At 49.2% G+C, this 4,916-nt stretch overlaps 1 pseudogene; it reads right to left on the reverse strand.

The window, feature by feature from the left end:
• Positions 1-3,317: 3,317 nt before the first annotated feature.
• On the reverse strand, positions 3,318-3,452 carry LOC120925660 (annotated as a pseudogene).
• Between the last annotated feature and the right edge of the window lie 1,464 nt (positions 3,453-4,916).

Genomic DNA, 4,916 nt, shown 5'->3' on the forward strand with positions numbered 1-4,916 from the left:
ATTAGTAGTGTCTACTGCAGTGATATCCAGCTTCCATGGAGGCCAACAAACTGACCTGGTCCTAACTATGTGTAGCGCTGACATCCTTGCATATTGATGTGTGTTTGCATACCTTAATACAACGTCTATGGATATTGCTATGTTTCAGTATTTGGAGCCATCTAGTGACCAAATACTGGTAATGCAGAGATATGTTTTTGTTTTCCTGAGAGAAGCACAAAGGACTAGACAGGAAGTGACTGTTGTTTTGGAGGAAAAGGTTGACCCTTTTTACTCAGGAGGTTTGGTGACCTACCCATGAACACTTTCTTAAGCAGTGCATGCTGGATAGGAAATAAAAAAGGAGCCCAGCGGCCATTTTAGGTCTCTTGGGATCGTGTGGCCTGCCTGAGAGGACCTGTGGGAGGTTTCGTGGAGACAGCGGCCGGATTGCAGAAACCCAGAGACACTCATCCGAGCATCAGGGGACCAGAGCCACCCAGCGGAGCTGAACGGATCGACTGGCCCAGCTGACGGAGAAGCAAGTTGCAGTCACCGGACAAAGTTACTACACGGAGCCCCGATCCAGTGGGTGAGCAGGTCACGGCCCACAGTTTGTTAAAGTTTCACACCCAGTTAGACTCATATACAGGCCTCACTGGGGCTTATAGTCCCACAAGGAGAAAATAAATTGACACTGAGAAGGATTGAGGCCTATCTACTTTGACGTCTCGAGCAATGTTAAAATAGTTGTTACAGCTACACCAGGAGCATTTTCACTTAACAGCTTAACTCACCAAAACTGTGGATTACAAATCACAAGGAACTACTTTAGCTAACGAAGAAAAGAAGATCCAGGACTAAGTACTTTAAGTGAGATCTCACGCATAACTTATAAAGTAGGGGGAGCTCCCAGGTATAATATTTTTCTATTATATATATATATATATATATATATATATATATATATATATATATATACTGTTTTTAAATTGTTTATATTGAAATCCATTGTGCTGTCGTCTTACGTTGGGGTGACAGCACAATTACTGTAATCACTTCTTTGCATATTTTACAGTAAAATATATCTCTGGTTACATAGTTACATAGTTACATAGTTAGTTACATAGTTAGTCAGGTTGAAAAAAGACACAAGTCCATCCAGTTCAACTGGTTAAGTATCCAGTTGTTGTGGTGTACTGCTTTCTCCCACCAGGTGCAGTCAGTGGATCCTGGGGTGATAATACAGGTATTTTGTACTGTCTTACATTGTATTGTATTGCATTGCATCACAGCTGTGCCAAGGGGATTGAGCCAAGTTAGTGGGGTTTAGTGGTAGAGTGCAGGCCTGTCACGTACCTTACCAGAGGCCGAAGTGCTGAGAGGGCTTCCCTTGCGACTGAGTGCAGAACGCCCCCTGGAGGTGACACAGGGGGTGCTATGCCCAGAGATGCAGGGGTTGCCAGCTGCGCCTTGCTGAAGAGATGTAGAAGATCAGCTGTCCACCAGGATACGTAGTCAGGCAGGGGTACCACGGAAGTACCAGATGAGGTAGACTTGCAGGGAAACCCCGGGGCGGAGTCAGGAGCCAAGCCAGTAGTCATGCACAGGAAGCAGGAAGTAACTGGAGCAGGTCGGAAGGCAAGCCAAGGTCATACACTGGAACAATCAGGCAGGAACAGGATAAAGGGTAACCGGGAGACAAGCCGGGGGTCATACACGGAGAAGTCTGGTCAGGCAAGCCGGGTCGTCAACAGGTACACAGGAACACAGGAACAAGAGCTCAGCAACACACAAAGGCTGAAGATCATGCAGCAGTTGGTAACTGCTGCAGCACATCTTTAAATAGGGCACTGACGCCAGGAGTCCCGCCCGCATTGTGTGCGCACTGGCGCATGCGCGTGCGCAGTAAAGAATACAAGACTTGCAGAGTTGTTGCCCGTTTGCGCGTTGCGCGCGTTTGCGCGCGCATGCGCACTGCGCTTGTTGGTCCGTGTAAGGCAGGTCTGACAGTTCTTCCACGGTTGGTTCCCTGACAAGACCCAAATCAAACCAGCAGCTCCTTCGGGGGTCAGTGCTACATATGTAAAGATATCCATACTAGGAATTCTTTCTGTACTTGCAGGTTCTTTAAAGAGATAAAACATGAGGAAATGTGCATACATTCCAGAGATACAATGCATATTTTTTTCCATATATATACTTTAACTATAGCGGTAACTTCTTTTTTTTTTTTTTTTGAAAAGCCTATGGCGTGTGAACACACCCAAAAAACTCCACCCGGTGCAGAAAAAATGTGCACACACATAAAGAGTGTTCACAAAAACGTGCAGACGGGTGCAACGTCAAGTGGTCCTCCTGTGAAGAGGGACCCAAACCCTGATCCCCCGGGGCGTTAGGCTCCAGACGGGGACTGAGGTACTGTGGTCCGAGCAACCGAAGCCGACATGGACCCAACTTCCTCGGAGGGACTGCCGAAACAGAACCCTCCCAGTACTAGGTGGGGCTCCCCCGAAGGGAGACCCCATGAGAGCAGGCGAACTAAGCCAGAAGGCCATGTCCACCCACTCCCAAGACGTTCAGGGCTGGCCCGAGGACCCGCACCCTACTAATCACACAGTGACAAAACGTGCACAACAAAAAAAGACAAAAAAGTGACAAACACAGGCTTAAATAAAATAAAGTGGGGGAAGGGATAGTGGAGAGGAGAGTGAAAGAAGTGGCCATTGTGGTGAAACAATGACCAGGCCCTCCGGCCAGGAATAAAAAATTCCTCCGGTCCTAGCCAAAAGGCCCGGCCCAGGAGGCAGGTGCTAAAAAAAGCGTGTATCTGGTGCAGTGACCGTGGTATCCTTCAATCAATGTGTCCCTCACACACAGTGATCTTCAGATACCCCTGGACTGCCACTCCAGGGGCACATGCACCATAGGCTTTTCGTTCCATATCCGACCCCCCGACCGACCAGTGCAGCCCTCCACCCCTGCCAGCCAACCCAGCGGATTTGCATGGTGCTGCCCCGTCTTATCCCAGGGCATTACCAGCTCCTCCTACCGGATCGCTGACAGAGATAGCACTTACACCAGCCAGCCAGAAGGCCAGACTAGAACTCGGCAAAAAGACCAAGACCAAGCACAGCACCCATCCTCACCAGGAGCACCCTTCCAGATGGCTCAGACTCAACCATGGGCCGGCCCCCAGTATTCTGTCGGGCAGCACAGCGTAGTCCCTGCTGAAACCATCCTTCCAGGTGCAATGACGTCATTGGATTGCATTCACCCTCCCCATGTAGGAGGTGCTTCAGCGCTCCGCTGACAACTGATAAGGACAGATACCACACCCAGTCCCAGCCAAAAGGCCGAGAACCGGCAGGGAAGACAACCACGATCAGCACGGCCTAGAGTGTGCAATAGCCGTGCCTCGCCCTGGGAGAACCACCTTCATGATCATGGTGTCTCCCCTGCCAGGTAAGTATATAGCTATAACTATAACTATAGCGGTAACTTCTATGGTACATAGTCCAAAAGTAACTTATCACCAAATACAAACTCTACCAGAAATGTTGGATATCTCTTCTTCTGGACATGGGACACACTCATAGCAACATTCATGAATTGAAGATCCAAACATTTTTCTGCTGCCAGGTAAACAGGGTTCTGAGCATCGAGATATTGGAACCTAAAAATCAGAGAATATTATTTTGTAGAGGTGCAATGAAGCTACATTATACAAACTAAGAATAAAAGAATATATAAACGCCACACTTCTTATTCCTGATATGTGCCTGTTGTACCATGTACTTGTATGAGAAAGTATCTGGTTCTCTTTGTCAGTGGTGTCACTAGGGTTGGTGTCACCTGGTGCGGTAAATCATGGCGTCACCCCTCAATAATTTTTGCAACCTGCATTCAGGGTGTCGTTAACTTGCAGTGACACCCACAGAAGATCGCAAGAATGTGGGTGTCAACTGGAATGTGGTGTGGAAAGACGTACAGGAACTTGGCTTTCCCTCACAGCATTTTATTGTGAAAAACCCTAACACCATGAAGTAGTCCTATGCAGACTGGGAAAGTGGAGCAGGGAAACTCTATCAGGGTTTGACCACATTGGTACACAGTCCAGGAAACCCGCACCCCCTGCAAGTTTCCTGCACTGCATTCCAAATGCACTGCTCTTGGGATCTGCAGCGGCTGTCAATGAAAAGTTCAGGACACCCCAAATGCAGGTTGCAACTGCATTGCATTTGCCCCAACATGATTGCATGGTACAGAACATTGGCGGCTGGTGTTGTTTTTTTGAGGGGAGGCGGCAAACATTCTGGGATTAACCCCCCCAGCACTTGCCCCACTTGCTGGGATGGGCGGTCAGTGGGCTCCTATGGGCGGCAGGCAGTGGCCAGGTTGTGGGCTCCTAGGGGCAGGTTGCAGGCTCCTATAGGCGGCAGGCAGTGGGCTCCTACAGGCAGCGGATGGGTTGCGGGCTTCTTCGGGTGGCAGGCAGCAACTCCTGTGTCCTCATCCATGGTACATCCTCCCTCCCTCCGCCATGTGGCTCCTCTCTCCTGTATCCAATATGATTGCCTGTCCTTTTAGCCAATCAGGTGACGGTCTCAGACCCACTTCCTGATTGGATGGGAGGAGGATCAATGTGGCAATATCGAATATACATTTGCTATTGTCACACAATTGGGTGGGATCGGGGCACAGTGCTCTGCTCCCCAAGCCCACCCTTTTTTGAAGCCTAGTAGAGCCTCAGGCTCTAATCACATGCTTAAAAAAAACACACCCCCACCATTGGAAACCATGAGTCGGGCGCCCTGTATTTAGATCAGGCGGCTGGACACATGGATGGGGGGGGGCATCAGAGAGAAACCGCTTCACATTTCCCACAGAGAGAGAGAGCCTGCTTTACTTTGTCCACACAGAGAGAGAGAGTCCAC

This window comes from Rana temporaria, chromosome 1 (assembly GCF_905171775.1).
Source record: "Rana temporaria chromosome 1, aRanTem1.1, whole genome shotgun sequence".
NCBI lineage: Eukaryota > Metazoa > Chordata > Amphibia > Anura > Ranidae > Rana > Rana temporaria.